Here is a 21,427-nt window from a genome sequence, read left to right as displayed (position 1 = left end):
CTGGCGGAATCTTCGAAAGGCCTCACCTGCATCAACACACAAAGGTCTGTTCATCTACAATAGATGCCCGTTTGGGATTCGATCGGCCGCGGCTATTTTTCCAAAGGAACATGAAAAGGCTGCTAAAGTCGGTTCCGCGCATCGTGATTTTTGACAACATTGATCACAGGTTGGGATACCGTCGAACACTTGCAAAACCTGGAAGAGGTTCTCAGTCAGCTAGATCATGTGGGACTCAGGTTGAAGTGTGTTTTCCTGGCACCAGCGGTTGAGTTCTTAGGGAGAAGAATCGTGGCAGATGGCATCAGATCCACCGACGCCAAGATGGAGGCCATCAAGAACACGCAGAGACCACAGAACGTGACGGAGCTGCGGTCGTTCCTGGGACGACTCAATTATTTTGACAATTTCCTACCTGGGTTAAGCACCTTGCTAGAACTTTTACATGTGTTCTACGCAAGGGAGATGATTGGGTATGGGGGGGAAAAAAAAAAAAATCACAAGACTGTTTTTGAGAAAGCCAGAAATCTGTTATGACCCATCTAAACATTTAGTGCCACCCTGCGATGCATCTTCATACAGGGTTGTGTGTGTCTTACAAGCAAATGAATCAGGAACATTGCAACCGGACACAACACCCCCATTTCCCCCCCCCCCCAGGAATTAGTGTGTCAGGAGGGTGGGGGGGGGGGGGGTTCTGAAAGGGTGGTTCGAAACCCTCATCACATTTAAAAAGTACTTTGCTGTAAACTATAGGGTTCTTGCTTCATGCACATGAGTTTTGCAGGGAACTGTGGCAGCCAAACAGGCCTCCTTCTGTGCTGTATCCATTCTATCATTCTATGAAGTGATGACATTTCAAAAGTGCCTCATTAACTATAAAGCATGTCCCAAGGTCATGATAGGTGCAAGTTCTTATGTCTCTCTTTCCTCCCCCCCCCCCCCCCGCCCCAACCCACTTACCCATTTGCTATTCTTATTCATAACTGCTTCTTTGTAGTGTTATAACTAATAATCTCATCCCAAAGTTAAGATTAAACTGAGCTGCAGTTCTATTCTTGGTGCCAGCCAGTTCATGCGAGCCTTGACAGTTGGTGACCTCAACAATTGAACTGTAAGTGGGCATTGCAGAGGAATCCAATCCCATCCTTTGGCATTCACTCACTTCTGTGACAGGTGATAAATCCAATAGATTTACATTAGAACCAACTTTTGATAAAGTAGATCAGAGACTTATTACTCTTTCGGATCATTTTTACTGGTTTATCAAAGTTAGAAAAACTCACCCTTACAGCAAGAGACAATAATTTAAAAACAGAACATTTACAGACTCAAAAGTTAAACAAGGTGTGACATGCACATCCTAATCCCTTTTATACAAGCAGGACTACAGGATACAAAAGACATGGACACTTGGTACACAACTTCATGCTAGCAAATACCAAGGAATTAAAGAGGCAATACATGTGCAGAATCCATTTCATATCAACACTCATTGGCAAAGAGCCAACAGCAACATGATTTTTTTTGCTCAATTTACCCTGACTCAAACAAATGGCTAATCTCCGTCAGACTTAAAATCATTTTACTAGTGATCAAGTTAGATAATTGCAGAGGGAAAACAAATCACAAGCAAATCAATGTGGGAAACATGGGCTGGTGTTTGAGAATGGGTGTCTAACAGGCATAAGTTTTGATGGTGCAAAGAGACTGCCATCTTAAGGAATGCAAGATAGTTTGGAAAAAAAACATCTTGTGCGAGTGAGCAAGATACTGTGGTAGTGTTACAAGTGACCAAGAGTATGTAGACATGTAGTGAAATGGGAGTGGGTGTGTTTGTGGGGGTGGGGGGGGGGGGGGGGGACAGGTGGAAGTGTCATGAGGAGGACTAAGTACTGACCAGCATGGAAAGTCAAACATGTGACAAGAGATCTAATCTCAATCCACTGCAAAGTAGTATGAATATTCGTGGAAGATGCTAGAGAGATTAGATGGTAATGCTCAGAATGCACGGCACCTTGTTGGGGAGTGGGGGGGGGGGGGGGGGGGGATGTGGAGAGGAAAAGACTTTAACACAAGGATAAAGTAACAATGTGAAATCAATGTAAAAGTCTTCTCTAGAAAAGTAGACTCGTCCCCAAGTTAATTTGCAGCGTTTTCCCTCCTCAATTTGATTTAGAGATGTACTTCACTAAAAATGTACTTCAAAAAAAAAAATCCCGACAGTGAAGGACAGGGGGATGGAAATGGAAGAGGTGGACAGACATTTTAAATCCAGTTTAAGTGAATGGGGCTGGGAAGGGGGGGGGCGGGGGAGGGAAGGGGAATGAAGCCTTCCTGCTCTGCCAGCAAACACTTTTGTACCCCTCAAATTGGAGTTTAAAAAAGTGCCAACTTTTATGCACAGAAAAATACTTACAAGTAACCATGATAACCATAAATTGTAATGGGGCAGTTTCTCTTCCTTCTTCCACACACCATGGATGAACTAGGTTTCAGCATAGAAGAGATAGCCAGGAGCTTGGCTTTAGTCTCAGATCCTTCACTTTTGGAGTGTTCAATTTCTATTCTACATGCTAGGATCAGAGACAGTAAACTTTGATATCACAATGACATCTGGAAATGCAAATTCTGCAGAAATAAATTCAGGAAAAATTCAGCAATTTCCACAGTTTAAAAACCTTATTCAAGCGAATATTTTCTCAGCCATGCTCACAAAGACAGTATCTTTACTGATATGGGGGTGGGGTGGTGGTGTTCAGCTTTAACCAAAGTACAACACTAGGAATTACAACAAACACCTAGGGTATAGAATGATTACAGATATTGTGTGGGAAAACCATGAGGTTCTCCTTCACCCTCTTTCCCTGCTCTCACCCCCACAAAAAATACAAGCTGTAGATTTTTTTTAAAAAACAGCCTGAAGAAAAACTATTTAAATTCATTAAATAATCAGATACAAAATCCACAAACCAAAATCATATCCAATCTTTTTGCTTTGCCCTTCCTCTGTACTCCGGACTGAAGTCCGTTCCTTCGGTCAGGAAGAAGTGTTGAATGTGCATTACCATGGTCTCCAGTTATTACCAGGAGCTTCCCTTAAATACCTGAGCAGTTCAAAGGGGTCCTCATCTCCATTTGAGGACAAGTCAAGAGGAAATGGGAAGGGAGTTTGATCATCTGGTATCTGTAGAAAAAAAAATGCAATACCTCTTGAGTGGTAAAGAGAGTCTTAATTCAGAAACAGAATGCAATCTTGTTTAGTAAATAACTAGTAATCATGTTGGCTGCTGATTTATTTAACGCATCGAATGGATCAGTTCGGCATTAACAACTCAACCAGATAGTTTAGGTAAATAGGAGTTGACTGTTCATGCCTACATTTTACACATCAGTTTGTCTGTCATTGTTCATGGGATCAAAGTAGAGCCTAGATATTTATCATCAGTTGGGGTGGGGGGGGGGGGGGGGGGGGAAAGAGGGAGGGCAGAGAAAGAGGGGAATAATGAGAAGGAAAAAAAAAAAGTTATGTTGGACATATCCCAGAAAAGGTTGCTGACAAACATTGCTAGAGATTGCTAGTTTCTTTGCTAGCTAGTTGTGCGTGATATAGAAAGACTAAGGGACCTTCAATGCCACAGTTGGTAGCATGAACTCCGGGGGTGGGGGGGGGGGGGAAATGAAATTCAAGTGCACCAGGATGCTGGCGCACCTATGTAGTGGTACTTACCGCTGGAACTCCTGGTCCAGTAAGTAGATCCATTTTCAGGACTTTAAAATTTTCTCAAAGTCCTACAGGAAATGGGACAGGCCTTAGATTCAAAGCCAGACTGACTGAAAATGGGTCGCTTGGCACCTCCACCGCTGTAAATCAGCAGTGGAGTCATGGTGATGTCACAGCGTGTGCACCACCACACTCTCTCCCCTCCGTTAAAGGGGAGATAATCTATTTTATTTATTTAATTAATTAAAAAAAACTTTGGCCCCTGGGCCACCAGGGAGGATTTTGGTGAGGCCAGCGGCCTGGCACCCTTTTGTTCTTTCACCCTCCCCCTTTCAGTGCTCATCAAGAATTGGTTCTCTGAACACACTGCAGTTCTGACAAAGGGTCATCGACCCGAAACGTTAATTCTGCTTTCGCTCCACAGGTGCTGCCTGACCCGCTGAAATTTCCATCATTTTCTGTTTTTATTCCTTTGTCAGGGTTGCTGCTTTTTTGCCAAGTCAAAGACCAGCTAGTGCCATGAGGCAATAGGGCTTAGAATAATTCATTCACAGGATGTGGGCACTGCTGACAAAGTCAGCATTTACTGCCCATCCCCAATTGCCCTAGAGAAGGTGGTTGTGAGCTGCCTTCGACAACTGAGTGGCTTGCAAGGCAGTTAAGAGTCAACCACATTGTTGTGGGTCTAGAGTAACATAGGCCAAACCAGGTAAGGGTGGCAGATTTCCTGCCCTAAAAAAGGACATTAGTGAACCAGATGGGTTTGCTTTGCTGCTGTTGGAACCCTGTGTCTCAATCTTTTACGGTTGAATTTCCCCCCCCCCCCCCCAAAAAAAAAGTTCAGTAGCATTGATGCCCAGTTGAAGAAATCTCCACAGTTCAGTTTGCAACTTCTTACTTTCCTCAAGCTGCAGGTGCCTCTTACTACTCTAAATTACAGACTTTATTAGATAGTGGCCTGGGCATACCCAGTCCCCTTATATGTTAATACATCCCAAATCTACATCTTAAAAACCAACACACCCTGCATTGTTCATTTTCTGTTAAAAAAAGGTATTTATACAATATGCATAGTTTCCTTTCTCCTTCCCCAAAGTATTGGTAACAGAGATCAATCTTGAATGAATGCAGTTAGTTTGTAGATGAAATTGAAGGCATTCCAAGCAGGCAAACCACAAACTTATCCTGGCCCAGTTCCAAGCCCCATCTATCTGAAAGGAGAGAGAGGAGGGGATACGTGACCAAATATAGAAGATAAATTTTAAACCATCCTATTACAAAAAAGAGTGAAAGATGATTTTCTTCTGCATTCCTCCCTTTCCCTTTGATCCACCACTGGCAGCTATGTCTTTAGCCATCTAGATTCCATGCTCAGAGTCCCTCTATCTCAGTTCCATCTCCTTCAAGGCCCTCCTTAAAACCCACCTCTTTAACAAGCCTTTTGGTCATTCTTCACCATGCCTCCTTCTTTGAGTCAGCATCCATTTTTGTCTGAGTTACATCTTTGAAGCTCCATGGGAAGTTGGTGTGTTAAAATATGCTATATGCATGTTCCTGTGTCAGCCCCATTTCATTTCACGACATTGATCACATTTTCAATGGCAGGGGGCGGGGGACTACAGAACATCAGCTTACCGGTGGCAAGGAGTTGCTCATAGTCATGCTTGTATAGCCCAGGGGACCAAACCATTGCTCCAGGGGTCTCTCTGCCATGTCCATCCGATGCAGTGGAGTCCATATATCTATCCCAGGTCTGAAACATTAAGAGATAATTGTACCAGAGACATAAAGCACTTTAGAAGAGAAAAACTAGAATACATAACACATGACCAAATCACAACAAATTTCAGATAACCTTTTCTTCTCCCACCCATAAGAAAACCATTTCAGTTGCCGATTGAATATTTACTTTATTAGAAAGTCTTCATTTCTGCCGAGATTCCTGGTTTCATTATTAAGTGATGATGCCAGGCTTCAGCTGATCTATAGTCAGTCACACAGGAAGAATTGCCGGCCAGTGGCTCATCCAAGTTGCAATTTATCTGCAAGCCTCAAATAGCTCCTCTACAATAAGGGTTACTACAGTTAGTTGGCAAAAATGTGCGTTAGGAACCAATGCAGAAGTATCCAGCTCTGACCAGGTATACCAAATTAGATATTTGCTGAGGAGCCATGACAAACTCCATCTACCACTGTGGACATGTATATTGGGCTTGTATGAATGAGATTTCAAAAGCACTAGAAGGTAACATTTAAGCACCCAAAAATTGGTGGATGAGATTCACAGACTATGACCACACAGATGTCAGAGAGCATTGTTCCTTCCTCAGTGGAAAGTAGAAGCAGCAAGGGCCATAGATTGAACATTAGGTGGCAAAGACAAATTTTACAGTTATGGGGAATTTCAGTTACATACATAATCACTCAGTTTTGGGTTAGGTTTTCTTTCTCTCCAGTCGGCATTGACTTCCTTTACTGGAACACAGTTCCATGGGAGGAGTCACCCTCCAGTAACTCATCCAAGTGGCAATTTATTTACAAGCTCGAGTAGGCATTCCATGCAGCAGGGGTCACTATTAAAAAAAGGTGGGGAGAGTCCAGAATAAGGGGCCATAACCTTAAAGTTAGATCTAGGCCATTCAGGGGTGAAATCAGGAAGTATTTCACACAAAGGGTAGTGAAAATCTGGAACTCTTTTCCCCCCTCCTTCAAAAAACACGAGGCTTGTCAATTGAAAATTTCAAAATGGAAATTAATAGATTTGGTTAAGCAAGGGTATTAGTGACAGAACCAAGGCGGGTAAATGGAGTTAAGATACAGATCAACCATTATCCAATTGGCAGAACAGACTCTAGGGGCTGAATGACCTACTCCTGTTCCTATGTAATTGCTTCTGCAGATTTACCCATACATAGCCATCTAGTATAATGGTATTTTACATACACTGGCTTTGGGCCATCCCCCTGCTCAAGTGGTGGGTCCCAAGCATGAAGTGCCTTCCTCCATAGTCTGATCTGCTTATCCCAGGAGCGTCGGCTGTACTTCTTGTACTTGTTGGGAGTCTGAGGGTGTATTCCTGGCACTCGGAGTCTCCTTTAAAAAAGAAAAACATTGACGTGCCACCTTCACCCATTTTGACAAAGTGCAATACCAGCTTTATAGGGGTTTAAGTGTTTTACAATATTGTACGTCATCATCATCTTTGTGAATGAAGACCAGAATGCACACGTAGATTTGGAAATTACTATCTGGCAGGCACAAATTGAGGATAGATGGATCATTAAACGTTTGTAAACAATCATGAGCATAGTGTGCAAGTGAAGTGAAATATTGGTGCCGGAGTAGAGCAGCCATGCTTGTGGTTTGCAGGGGAGGGATATCAGAATTTGTTTAGTAATTTAGGAGATAGCTATTTAATACATTTACCCATTATGATTTCTGAATTGTTCTTGATGTCATCAATAAAAGCCCAAAGTTGTGTGTTTGTGCATGCAATTCATATTCAGATGCAGACGATATCTTCGGACATAAATGCTTTTGTCATTTCAGAATACTATATAATGCATTGAAAATTAACCCAAGCTTAGATCAAGATCAGAGAAAAGCTGGCATTATGTTGAAGAATCTAGTGCTGCAGAATATGAATTAAGAATGGAATCAAGATCATTAAAAGCCAAATTATCAAAATCTCCACTCGAGTGTAGGATTGCAATATTCGTGGGAAACACCCACCCACCCACCCACCCACCCACCCACCCACCCACCCACCCACCCACATGTTTGGACTCATTGGAAAGGGAATTTAATTTGGAACTGTCAACCAGAAAGTTTGGGATCCTAAAGTGCACATGAAAGAAGCTACAAGTTTTAAAAATTGAATTTGGGATTTTTTTTTTTTAAAACAAGGCAGATTGGGGCTGTGTGGAAAGGGCTGAAAACTAAAGGATAACTATCCTTCAAAGAAACAAGTTTTGGGTATTGAAGCTAAAACAAATTGTCTGAGGAATTGTGTAAACTCGAAAACCCTTCTCCCCAGGAGACATTAACATAGCAACAATCAACCCAGTGATAGCCAGCCATTGCTCTGAGCAGGAAACCCATCCAGTGCATACATAATGATAATGGTCCATCCAGCCCGCATGGAAAACCCAGGCCTAGGCAGACATTGTAAATACCAAAGCTAATTTTTCCCGATTAAGAAACAAATTCGAAAGATCGACACATCCGAGACAGGTTACCGTTAATGGGCCCACCAAAATATGACAGATAACAAGCCTGCCAAAATTAAAACAAAGAATCAGGGCTGATTTGGCGTGCAGATTAGAACAGCTCCCAAAGTATAACTGGGGCCTGGTTTTTTAACAAAAAAGAGCAGCCATTCATTTATTTGAAGAGGGGAAGGACAGAGACCGACCACCACAACTGTTTTATGCAGTTCTTCTGAGCACCAACATCCCCAACAACACTCCTGGGCCACACTGCCCAGCTATTGAAAGAAGGAGGAAGATCATCGCAGCAGAGAAAGCAGTTCCCAGTAACTTCAGACATCGCCATCACGGCAGCAACTGACCACAGCCAACGTGGTAACATAGAAAGCACTGCGATCGACCAATTCAAAAACTAGTCAAGAAGAAACCAAAGATTCGAAAGTTTCCACTGTACAATCTGTTCCTAGCTCCCAACAGGTGAAACATTACCTAAAGATACTTTAAAACCTACTGCTGACAGAAGAAAGTGGGTACTCACCCCATAAGTCCAATACACACCCTACCGCATTAGCGAACACCACCCAACTGAAAAATACGCAGTAAGAAGTCTTCTACAACATTCGGGGTACAGCAAGCAGAAGCTACAGAATCCAGCGAACCCCAAATCACTGCCAACTGATAAGGTTTGGTGAGCATGATCCCTGTTTGCGGTGGAGTTTAACAGAGTCAGAGTTAGGCATTGGAGGTGGGAGGTGTACCATTTTCTGTAACCCCTTTTGAATGTGTGATGAAGTGTTCTTTATTCTAGTCATTACAAGCTGGACATTGTACATTTCTTGTCCGTAATAAAATCAAAGTTCTTTGCACCAAAACCAGTTGTCTCTTGCACTGTCACATCCCCAAATAAATCCAAAGTCTAGAACCCAGGGAGTGGGAGCGATTCGAACCACTCAGAAGGTCAGAGGTGAACCTGATCCCACAGAGGAGTTAGTATTCCCTCACTTGCAGCATGTAACTATCCCCTGCACCAATGTTAATTACCATCCTGACCACGTCAGCCCCAATAATCTGGACTGGTCATCAAATCTCCGCAAAACTGAAAAGCAACACAATACTAATGTGAAGACATTGTGTAGGATGGCCATACACCCAACCTCAACACGTCCCTTACTCCAAATATGCCTTTAGAAAACTTACTTTGGAACTTCCTGCTGGTATCTTGGATAAGCTGGGGTGTTCTTTCCATAATCTATCTGCTTCTGTCGCCTCTTCAGCACCGTATCATCAGTTTCAATTTCTGTTGGCTTACAGCATTCGATTGGACTGTCACAGGCTTGTGGAGTGAAGCTCCAACACCTGTAGTTTCTTGGGTGGGGGAGGAAACAAAGAAAACTCAACTTGGGTTCAGATTTTAAGCAGCATTTTTCAGTTTAGTACAACCTGGTATCATCTTGTTAGTAGACACTACTGGATTAGGCTTCAGTGTCTGATCTACAACCAAATGGTAGTGTGTGCTGCAGCAAAGGCAGAGCAGGATGGTATTTTGCCCTGGTATACAGGGATGGTAGGACATTCTGCAGACTAAATCATAACATGAATATTACTGTTCCTCAAGCAGACTCTGGCAGCATTCATTTCATACAACTGTGACATACTGCCCTTGATTGGTGGTTCCTACCAATAAACTCCAGACTTGGTGTTGGTGTGTTGTGTACTGCTTGCATCAAGCAGATTAGTGGCATTGTGCAATCTTGGAGCACTAATACAACAAGTATTTATATATAGTGCCTTTAATGTAATAAAACATCCCAAGGTGCTTCATAGCAGTTAGAAGTGTTATATAACTGCATCCTATTGGGGTGAAGATACGTTCACAACCATGATAAGCCTCCACAAGGGATTTGGTCTGCCATGCCAACTTGAAGTGACAATTGTAAGTCACATGCTTCCCCCATAAGAATGAGGAAACAGTCAGTTTCATCTACCACTTGGTAACAGAGGTCAGCACATTGGTAAATGTCTGGCGCAGAGTAGCCTGAAGAAAGACGACAGCATTCATTGAGACACGGAAGCTTTAATCCAGCTCTTATTGGAGATGAAGTGTCAGGTCCAAGTTCATCCCAATAGCAAGTCAAAGGCCATTTCAACAGCAGAATGTTCTATTCAATGTGGGAAGAGCATAATACATCAGGTCAAGACCAAAGATTTTTTAAAAAACACTAAAATGGTATTTTTTGTTAATTCTCAGTCTCTTTCTCCTCTCCCCCCACCCAATCTTTGGAAAGCTGTATTAGGTACAGTTGTCAGACCCGTTGTATCCTCCTCAGGTAGCCATTTTCCCCTGGTACATATGCAAGGTTCGAGGGGTAGTACAACAGACAATAGCAATGGTTGATCCTGTCCATTCCCAATATCTACAACTGCAGAAACAATCTTTGAGTCAACTCTGGCTCGGAGACAGAGGCAGCTGCTCCAGGGGAGTTCAGTTGGGGGTGGGGAGGAAAGAATGATATTCTTACACTATTACTCCTCTAAAACCACAGAGGGCTTCACAATGCCAACTTTCCAACAGAATCTTTCTGTAGAGATTCCTGTTGACCTCCACTTGTGATCAGTCAAGTTCAAACAGTATGGGAAAGTTACAAGTATAACCTTGTATATTTCATCTCTTGGAGAAATGGAAAACAAACCTTTTCTCCCAGCTCCATCCCCTATTGGGTTCAGATGCTGTACCCACTCCAATGCTGGCTGTTCTTGGTGTATAGGCATCAGGCCTAAGAGAATTCAGATAGATTAATACTCTCCCATATACAGTAATGACTCAAATTCAGACTAATAGATCAAGGATGATCGCAACAATTAAAAAAAACATTTCACAAAAAAAACAAGACATTTTTTCTACCCTTCTAGGAGGGTCAGCATCTAATTTTTAGATCAATGTTTGCAATTGTCTTCACAAGCCTAGATATCAATGTCCAGGTAGGCTTTGGATATTGCACACAGGATAAATTAACAAATGTTTTCAATTGCTTTTAGCTACTGGAATAATTAGGTCTCTGAAAGATCTAGCCCCACACATCTGAGATATTAGAACAACTTTAGAGCTCATTTTCGGTTTAAATTAAAGCAATTGTTTTTAAAACAAACAGTAATCCAATAAGTTTACAGTAGAAATGCTTCTCAAACAGAAAATAACTTACAAATATGGCACCTCACCACCACCTCAGGATATCCAAAAGCATTTTTTATATTATGCAAATAATACTTTTGAATCAGTCAGACACATTTGTAGGCAAACAGCAGTCAATTTGTGCACAGCCAAGTCCCACAATGAAGTAGTGTTGTTGGAGGAATATTTGCTAGGACACTTTCAAATAGTAACAAGGGATTGTTTAAGTCAATCTGCATGGTTTAACACCTCACCTGAAAGACAGCACCTCTGAATAGAGCACTCCCTCAGTACTGAATGGAATGTCAGCCAAGATCATGTGCTTGTCTGCAGTGGGATTGAACCTGCAACTGTGGCTGAAGAGGCAAGTGTGCTACTAACTGAGCCAATCGGACTTAAGTTTGCAATCGAATGCCAAGCCATTCTTTTGTAGAATTCTTGTATATATACACAATGTTTCATTTACCACTGTGGAAGGTGATGCTAAGCTGATGCCAGCTTAAACTACTCAAATTTCACACCAACCAAAAAATATAGTTCCTCATATATCCATGTCTTTAAAAAGTTATTGGGACTTTCTGGATCTGATAACGACCATATTTAAAAATAATTGGTTATCATACACAACCAGTCTGTGTATTGCTCCTCCCTCAAGTTTTGCAAACAACCAAAACTTGAAACATTTGTATTAAGTGAAGCTTTTGACGAGAAATGTATTGTGACTAGACTTCCAAACTGAAACTGGATCAAAAACACTTCATTTGTCATATATGGTTCCTTTTTCTTCCCCTCCCAAAAAGAAATGAAGCTTAAATATTAACAAGCTTCCCTCTCCTCTCCCTTTCTCCCCCAAATAACACAGTACACTATTAAGCCAATAGACCAGGAAGATCAAAAGTCTCTGCCAAGTAAGCTGCTGATCGCAGTCTGGAAAGTAAAATTGAAGTATTGTAATGGCCTGAGCAAAGCAGAACTAGACAGTATCAGCTGTGGCTCAGTGCATAGCACTCTCACCCCAGAGTCAGAAGGTTGAGAGTTCAAGTCACACACCAGGGACTGGAGCACAAAAATCTCAGCTGACACTCCAGTGCAGTACTGAGGGAGCGCTGCACTGTCAGAGGTACCGTCTTTCGGATGAGACATTAAACCGAGGTCCCATCTGCACTCAAGTGGACGTAAAAGATCCTGTGGCACTATTTCGAAGAGGAGCAGGGGCGTTATCCCCTGTGTCCTGACCAATATTTAATCCCTCAATCAACATAACAAAAACAGATTATCTGGTCATTATCAGTGATGTTTGTGGGAGCTTGCTGTGTGCAATTGGCTGCTGCATTTCCTACATTACAACAGGGACTACACTCCAAAAGTACTTCATTGGCTGTAAAGCCCTTTGAGACGTCCAGTGGTCATGAAAGGCGCTATATCAAAGTATTTTTTCCATAGAAATAAAAGACACCAGGGTGACTGTTATTGAGCATTGACAATCAATCCCTCAAATGCATGTCATGTTGACACCATGAGGGGGTCACATCCCAAATGTCAACATTCACTCATTTAGGCTCATCACTAACAACCAGATGTGTGAAGGAGTTAGTCACATACAAGACCACACACACACAAAGCAAGAATGGAAGGGAAGTCAAAGTCACCATCTTAGATATAGACCAAGAGTCCCAAGTTCAATTCCCAGTTTTACAGATCTCAAGTCAAGGCAGCAGTATGGGAACAATTGGCTGCAGCACATCTGGGTTAATAAAGTGAAAACCCACCAGGATTCCTGCCCCAAGTCACCTGCTAGAGCACAGGCCAGATGAACACAAGACAACAGTAACATGTGACATTCTTCAGCCAGATAACCCACCAACACTTGGAGTGAGCCAATGTTCATGGAAACAAACTCCAGTAAGGGAGTATTTCAGGAGAGAAAATTGAAGGGGGAGGGGGGGAGGGTTGGCATGGAATGGAATGGCTGACTTTTGCCAGTGAAGGTTACAATTCAGAGTCAAAATCCTGGAACTCTCCAACAGCACAATGGGAGTACCGTCATCACACAGACTGCAGCAGTTCAAGGCGGCAGTTCACCACCACCTTCTCCAGGGCAATAAATGCTAGCCTTGCCGGCGACACCCACATCCCAAGAACAAATAACAAAAATTTTTTAATTGTAGTTGTCTACTGACTGACATCATGGATGATATCTGGCACTTCAAGTACAAATACATTTAAAACTGTGGTATTGAGCACTGAGTGAATGAGATGCAAACTTTAGCAAGCAGAGTGTTGTTTCAAACTTTGCATCAAGCAACAACTTTTCTTTGGATTTCACACTTTCCTCAAGTACAGTCTCTGCAAGCACATTGATGGATAGGACACTAATCATAAAACTCCAGTAATACTCTAACCTCTTCACCACCCAACTGGCAAGGTCAACGTCTGGCACCGCTGCTGCACCAATGTTTCCAAAGTCCAACCATGGAATGTGGGCATTTGTAATGGGGAAGCTGTGAAATACAAATTGTGATTAATTTATCCAGTGAAATTGTAAACTAGAAGGAAGGAGGAGGTAAATTTATTTGTTGTGCAGTCAGAAAAATTCTGACATCATTGGATATTTGCCCATCATCCAAGATTTTTAATAACAATAAGGCCATTATGTACAATAAACTTCTGACAAGAAAAACTTCCCCAAGAAAGATGCTTCAAGCACAACTGAAGACTTATACTTCCCAATTAACCAGCTTTATGGTCTCTGATCAAGGCTGCTAATTTGTCCTGAAAACAAGCAGCTTTGTGCTGTTGATTCATACACACTAGGAACTGGTTCAAGACTGCTTCAAACTCATGTCACCTGGAATTATTACAGCCAGCAGGGAGTGGTGACTTTTATCCAGCCTTAAATGAGCTAGATTTAAATCTATGCCCAAAAACAAAAAGGTTAAACTACCAACACTGTACTCAACCCATTGGATAAAAAAAAACAAGCACCACATTGTAAGGTAACTTAGTCATCAGCTTGTGTTCACAGGTCTGCCTGCAAGTTACACCTTCAGAAAGGTGTTGCTAGAGCCAACAGCTAACATTTAAGCTCCCACAGCTGTCCACATGCAAAGCACCTTGAATGGCATTATTGGTAAAGGAGCCAGGTCACTTCACCAGCAGTATACTCACAATTTGGACATAAGCTAAACTAAGTTGGAATAAATTAATGTGCTGTTAAGTCAAAGAATTCCAGCTGACCCCAATCTTTCCATCAATTCTTTTAACAGGTCAACAACATTCTAGTAGATAACATAGAAACAATTAAGTCATTACATTTCTGCCCCATCCATTAGGTGGCAGTAGGGCTAGAACTGATGAGATTACATTTATTCTATCACACCAAAAAAATATTGGAAACAAAAGCATCAGTAGTTAAGTAAAACTAAAAAGCAAGATAGCATATCAAAATAAAATGTAATCAGCCCACTCTTCACAACAGAGTATACACAATTTGCACTTTCCAATCTCTATAATTTCCCAAAAGAGACATTTAACCACAAAGATACAAGGGGATGAAATTCCATTAAGTTAGCCCCTGACCCCTGCTGGTCACTAATAACATTGCAGAAGTTACATTTTATACATGACATCCCCAGCAGGGGATTTATTTTGTTCATAAATTGTTTCCTCATCCTACCCTATACTTATCCATATAACCTTCAAATTCAGGCTTAACAAGATATCAAGTTCTATTTCAAAGATTCTTATCAATAAATGTTAATAAGAAGCCAATTTAAAACAAAAAATCTAGTAGGTAAACACTATAACCTGTTTGCATGTGGGTTGTGACTATAAAGGCTAGACTGCATTATTATTTTTTTTTTCCCCCCACACTCTCCTTTACTATTCATTTTAAATGACAGCTGCAGCCTTTAAATACCACATCACCTTCAAGGGGTGGGCTTTGTCTCACACTTCAGCCTATTGGACTACTCCATAAAACAAGAAAAGGGGTCATGAGATTTTTTTTCCTCTCTACACCAAACTTTATTAAAAGGACCTCATGACATTAAACTGTTAAGCATAGCCAACACACTGAAATAATATCAAATTGGTGAGTGATCTTTTGAAATATACAAACAATTTGAGAGATTCAATTATACCTCGTTAAATGTTTAACCCTTCCCCAACACACATACACACAAAAACTGGAAACTTTAAATGGACATTTTAAAACTAAAACTCTCACTGAAATACTGGCCTGTTGCATTTTCCAGTTTTTAAAGCAAATTTGTGAATTGTGTGTGTGTTTTAAATGCAAAAAATTAGGATACTGCAGTGCTACCCTAATGCATGCTGCGATATCCTAAATGTCTGGAATCCTAACTTCCAAATGGCATCAAATCTGAGGAAGTTATGATCAATTAATCAGGTTTGCTTGTTTTAAGAAATACTATAAGTTAAACAACAAAAAACATGAATATATATTATTTAATTGGGATCTTGTGCATCCCTGACTTCCTTCACCCCAACATTGGCGACTGTGCCTTCAGCTGCCTCGGTCATAAACTCTAGAATTTCTTGCCTAAACATCTACACCTCGTTCACCTCCTTTAAGATCCTCCTTAAAACCTACCTTTCTGACCAAGCTTTTGGTTCCCTGCCCTAATGTCTCCTTCTTTGGCTTGATGTCAATTCTTTTGTCTGATTACACTCCTGTGAATAGCCTTGGGATGTTTTACTATGTTAAAGGCGTTGTATACAAGCTGTTGTGGGATCATGACATGGTATTCCTTTAGATCTTTTAAGAGTTTTTTTCTCAAGATAAGACACAATAGTCCACACTGTATTATGGGAGCTGTAGACATTTCAGTACAGTTTGTTATGAGGGAAGTAGTTTCAAGACAAATTTTGTTATAAGTGGTAGAATGTGTACTTGTAGGATGGTATGTTACCAACCTTTTCTCTTATTGGCCATTCCCCATGTAACCCTACAGGCAATTAAAGGAGGTGTACAATGAATGAGAATAATTAGATGAGGACTAGCTCTCCAGTTATCCATCCTTTGAGGTTCTGCCTGGTCTCTGACCCTACTATTCAGCAGTGTAATTGGCGCAGGGATAGAGGGAGATAGGGCACTGGGGTCGAGGAGGGGAGTGGGTTTAGGGATAGAGAGAGACACTGGGGAATAGGATCGGGGAGAAGGGCTCTGGGGAGAGAGGGAGATTGAGGGATGGCATCAGCGGGAGTGAGGAATGGGGCTTTGGGGAGAGAGAGAGATGGGGCTTGTGATAGTAGGGGAGAGAGGGTCAGGAATGGGGGCTTGGGGGAGAGAAGGGAAATGAAGGTTGAGGGCTCGGTTGGGGTACTAGGGGTCAGGCAATGGGAGAGAGGGACTGGGGCTCAGGCGGGGGGAGACAGGGGAATGGGGTGGGTGTGGGGCCCAGCATTTCCTGCAGTGCTGGGAGCACAATAGCAGCAACATGGTGAGTGGGAGCGGCAGCCAGTCAAAGAGTGAGTGAAACCTGGGGACATTACTGTAAGAAAATAGTGAAAGATTGTTTCCTCTGGTGGCCGAATGAGAAACAAAGGGATGGAGACCAAGGATTCTCACTGGAAGAACCAAGGGGGTAGGAAGAAGGAAAGTTGTTGAACTGTGGGCTATTAGACCATGGAATGCTTCGTTACAAGTGGCTTTTGAGGCAGAGACTAGAACATCATTTAAAAGGGAATGGGATAAGTATTTGAAAATATGAATATAAAAGGATCTGGGGGGAATGGAGTTACAGGAGAAAGCGCCAGCATAGGCATCGGCACCGTGGGGCCAAATGGCCTCCTCTGTTGTAATTTCTACAATTCTATGAAAACTCTACTTTTATTGAGTATGAACCTAGGGATTTTTTTAGAAATGTTGGTACTGAGATGTGCGTAGGATGATGTGTCCTGTAAGAAGTGCCCCAAACACTGAGCCCACTACCCATTGTGCGGTCTCTCAGTTTGGATCAGGTCAATCTGTGCCAGCTGGTTTTGACGTGTGAAATCCTAGTACAGATCAACTTTGACTGATGCTCCTAAGTTGTCACCTTCAGACAGAACATGAGGCCAAACCCTAGTCCAAGGGGATAGGGAGAGAGAGGAGGCCTGTTAAAAGTGGCATTGACTGGGGAGCCTGACCGCACCTTGTGCAGTGCAGGGGGATTTCTGGCTGTAGTTGCAGGATGAAGATCAGAGGGTCATAGGATTACCACTAGATACAAGTAGGATATTGGGGCATTACACATATTACTACCAGTTACAGATAGACTATCAGTCAATGCCACTTTTAACAGAGTAAAGCTCCCTCAGCCCCAACAGTGTCCCTCAGCTTCAGTCTCAGAAGAGCACCCTGCCACTTGACCAGTGCAACACGTTTCTATTTCTACACACCAGACATCCTGTAGCCTCTTTGCACAAAATTGCAAATTTGTGCCAACTAGGGACAGTTTTATGCTGTAGGCCCATGCTCACTAGGAAATGGAATGAGATTGCTGAAACTCATTTCACATAGGACCTTTATAGCCTGCAGACAAAGTAGACAGAGGTGACATGAGTGAAGTCCCTTTGAATCCATCACAACACACAAGGAGCCCGAATATATCAATGCATAAGGTCCGCCCATTTCTCGGTGGTATGCCAGCGGTGCGTCGTCTCAAACCACCGGCATACCGCCGAGACTGAAGAGGACAAAATTGGTCGATTTTTTCCAGCATTATGTCGGCGGTATGCCAGCGGTTTGCAGCGGGTGGTAGACAACCTAGTAGTCGATCCAGATCGACTTTCTCTTCGATGGACGGTGCGGCACTGAACTGCATATGTGTGATTTCCACCCCCCCCCCCCGCCCCGTTTTTTCACAGAAGCATTTTATCCGTGGTTTCGGGGGTCAGGGGTCACCCGTGCATGCACAGTGAGTTGAAGAGGAGGGAGAGAGAGTGACAAGGAGCAGCAAGCCAGTCGATGGGCAATTACTTTAAAAACACATTGCAGAGTTAAAAAATATTCATAACAACTAATGATTCTACAGTTTGAAGAATAAAAAGACATATTTTACAAAGCAAAAATCATAATAGCATAAATATTATGGAAATGTTAAAAAAAAATCGAAGTGCAGGAACATTGAAAAGGTCGGAAGGTTAAGGACACCTGCCTTCGATGAGACAGAGTTACCTGCCCTTCTCGAGAATATCACAGAGAGGTACTCTGAGCTAATGAAGGGTGGTCGTGGAAACCCATCCCCCCCCCCGCAAAGGAGTACAACAGGATATGAGACGAGATCGGGGAGGCTGTGTCCCCCACAAGTACCATGGTACGTACCAGGGAAAGGTGCAGTAAGAGGGGAATGACCTGGTGAAGGTAGCAAGAGTAAGTAATGATTTTATTTATGCACCCCCCATGTGCCATGTACCGTGTAGATGTAGGTTCCGTGTCACACGGATGATGTTACTTATCTTAAGGTTACGGCAATGTATTCGTGCTTTCAAGCAATGACAAGAGGATCATCGCAATATTTTTTATGTGTGTGTGTGTGTGTGTGTGACCCTGTGTGCCTGCGATGTTAAATGGATTGAAGATTTTTACTTTCATTGACTTTACTTTCTGCAGAAGACATCTGCAATAGCAACCGATCAACGGTGTACGGGAGGAGGACTCACAACCCAAGAGCCTCTGACTTAAATCGAGATCCGTGCCCTGTCCCTGGTCAGGGATAGCAACCGTGCCACCACCGACATTGGAGCTGACCCACTCACACAGGATGGTAAGTTGAATACAATCCCCGGTCTGTGTTGCGGTCCTCTCATGTCAGGTAATGTAACTAACTATAATGTTGGCCTGATGTAATGTAATGTAAGTTTATTACACTGTAATGTTGGTCTCATGTGATGTACTGCAATGTTAGGGGCATGTAACGCAATACATATATGTATTGTCTGTCTGCGATATGTAATGCAATACTGCAGCAGTGGTGGACATTTAAGTAAGACTGCAATAAGTCACTGTACTATGTATTCTTGTAACCCTGTGTCAAGCATTTTTAAATGTTGTTTTGTACTTCCAGACTCGGACAATTCAGACCACACCGACACAGAGTGACCAGATGACAGACCCACTGCCTCCACCTCTGGCATCACCCAACCCTCTCCTGACTTCACCACTGGCAGAGATGAGGACGACGAAGAGGAAGAGGAAGAGCTGCTGATCCTGGAGCCAGTGGAGGTGGAGGTGGGGGTGGAGACGGAGGACGATACACCAGCTCCATGTGGGCCAGCTGGAACATCTTCCACCACAGAGTCTGCATTCAGGGGATTCCCCCTCTGATTCTGTGGGACCAAGTGGTACGCAGCAAGGCACGCCCAGTGTTGCAGCGCCTTTGCCGCAGCGATGGGGGTTAGTGCAGAAAAGGTCGGTTGCTGTAGGCGTGTACCAGGACATAGTGCGTCTGTTACAGGCCAGCATCGACATAGGGCGAGAGCTGCTCAAGTCCATGACTATGATAGCCGCAATCATCGCGGCTCTATCAGAGCGGCAGTTGGAGGATATGTCGTGTATGATCACTGCGATGGAGTGAACCACCAACGCCGTCGAAGCCATGCGGCAATCGACAGGATCGGGACATGGCGCGGAACCCCCCCGTGCCATAGTAGTCAGGTGGACAGCACCTGAGGGTGGGGAGCTGACATCATCTTCCAACCCTGAAGCCGTGCCTTCCACATCACAAGCTTCTCCTGAGGCCCCATTTATTGCGCCTGCAATATCTGACCCCCAATGACAGCAACAGCACTCTGGGTGCGGTGCGGCTTGGTACCAACATGGGGAAGTCTGGGCTCAGGGGCAGTGGGAAAGGGAAGGGCGGGAGTAAGAAAGGGGGGAATAGTCCCAAGGGTGGTGTAGCACATGGTCGAGGACAAGGTCGAGGTCGTGGTTGAGGACAGTAAAGGATCTTTTGTTATACTTGTTCATTGAATAATTGAAGTTTGATTTGTAAAAGTTTCTTAAAGTTTTGTTAAAGTAGTTGTTAAAGTTGTTACAGTTGTTTTATAGTTACAAGTTTTACAAAGTTTTAAATTGTGTCTATTTTTGACATTTTTACATAAACGTTTGAATTGAATTTAAGCACCCTTGTACAGTGTCAAACTTTTGGGGTAACAGTCATCAGGGTCCCAAAATGTAGCTCTCCACATTCAAGCAAAGCATTCATTTATAAACCTTGTCACATCTGGTTCCTCCATTAGACAGGTAGTCAACAATGCAGACTGAGATAGTACAGGCCCCATTCCTTTTAAATCTCCACAATATTTTTCATTAAAAAAATAACTAAAATGCCTTCTATCTTAATAAGTTACTCAGTACCAATAAAAATATCTTTTCCACTCTAAATCGCACTGTAAAGTCACTGTTCACCTCAGAAATACAGATGTGCTGCTTTAGCTGACAGTTCCTGATTTCCAAAATGGCGGCCGCCCGTTGCCTTCCACTTAACATCGTGTAAAACCACCTTTTCCAGGACGGTATGTAGCTCCGGTGGTATATCGGCGGGTATGTGATGAAAATCAGACTTTTTGGGTGATATGCGGGCGGTCCTGCACGGCGGACGGTGTGCACACCGCTCGGCAGTATGTCAATGATGAATATTCCACCGAGCGGTATGTTGGTGGTACGTAGATGTTTTTTCACCAAAATCACATTTTTGGGTGGTAAGTGGGCGGTACACAGGCGGTAGTGGACGATATGTCGATCAATTTCGGGCCCAAGGAGTTTAAAAATCAGCGACAGATAAATTCCATGACAACCAATCTAAGTTGATATCAACTTTTAGCCAATTGTCTCTAAGGTTATAGGATTGAGAGTGGAACCCAACCACGTAATTCAAGCTTAAACAATGCTGTGCGATTAGTTCAGCAATGCATATCACTGACAGCTGCTTTGTGAATCAAGTTGTCCTTTTTTTATAAATCCAAGCCAATGGTTTCAGGGGTATTTAAGTAATTTCAATTATTGAAATAAGAAAAGATTGATTTGGAACTTTCAAGAGCTGGGTCCGACTAGCATAGCTCCTACAGTGGTGAGAAATTTAAGAATAACAGCATCTTACCTAGAACCAATTGTCCTCAATGTCCAACTAAAAACAACAACAACTTGTATTTACACAGCACCTTAAATGTTGTCAAACATCCCAAAGTGCATCATAGGAGCATTAGCAAACAAAATTTGACACATAAGGAGATATTAGGGCAGATTTGGTCAAAGAGGTAGGTTTTAAGGGGCATCTTAAAGGAGGAAAGAGAGGTAGAGCGGCTTAGGGAGGCAATTCC

The 21,427-nt window shown here is 42.7% G+C and overlaps 1 long non-coding RNA gene across 1 annotated transcript in view; it reads left to right on the top strand.

Annotated features, from left to right (window-relative positions):
- Nucleotides 1-19,933, top strand: part of LOC139262155 (uncharacterized) — a 37,404-nt gene extending 17,471 nt beyond the window's left edge. Inside the window, exons 2-3 of the long non-coding RNA XR_011592917.1 lie at nucleotides 18,720-18,873; nucleotides 19,174-19,933. This is a non-coding gene — a long non-coding RNA (uncharacterized lncRNA). The remainder of the gene's footprint in view (nucleotides 1-18,719; nucleotides 18,874-19,173) is intronic.
- Nucleotides 19,934-21,427: the final 1,494 nt, after the last annotated feature.

Source organism: Pristiophorus japonicus, chromosome 4 (assembly GCF_044704955.1).
Source record: "Pristiophorus japonicus isolate sPriJap1 chromosome 4, sPriJap1.hap1, whole genome shotgun sequence".
NCBI lineage: Eukaryota > Metazoa > Chordata > Chondrichthyes > Pristiophoridae > Pristiophorus > Pristiophorus japonicus.
Note: the sequence above shows the minus strand (reverse complement) of the source record. Positions and strands in the feature narration are given on the sequence as shown.